Below are 401 nucleotides of genomic sequence, written 5' to 3'. Positions count from 1 at the left end.
GAAAAGCGCTGCCCAGCAGCACTGTGCAGGATCGAGCCTGCTTTCCATCTGGGGTCATGGACCGGTGATGCTTTCCCAAGACCGAATTCAGACTGCGGTGCAAGGGAGAGCGGAGCCGGCTCAGCCTGCGCGGGCTGCGGTGGCGATGGGGACGGTGATGGCACAGGTTTGCAGCCCGGTGCACGCGGTGATCAGCCGCAGTGCCGCAGCACGCCTGGATAGTCCGTTCCTGCATTATCCATAATGTTTTCTGTGACCTAGAAAAACTCCAGCTGGCGCGCGCAAACCGCTACGCTCCTTTATTTTATAACTGATTGAAGAGTTATAGGGAAAAGACTGAACTGGCTTAGGCTCCCTCTGCATTGGATGGACCATCAATAAATATAACCACCCTCATTCCT

The sequence above is a fragment of the Charadrius vociferus genome, unplaced genomic scaffold (assembly GCF_000708025.1).
Source record: "Charadrius vociferus isolate BGI_N301 unplaced genomic scaffold, ASM70802v2 scaffold549, whole genome shotgun sequence".
Taxonomy (NCBI): Eukaryota; Metazoa; Chordata; class Aves; order Charadriiformes; family Charadriidae; genus Charadrius; species Charadrius vociferus.
Note: the sequence above shows the minus strand (reverse complement) of the source record.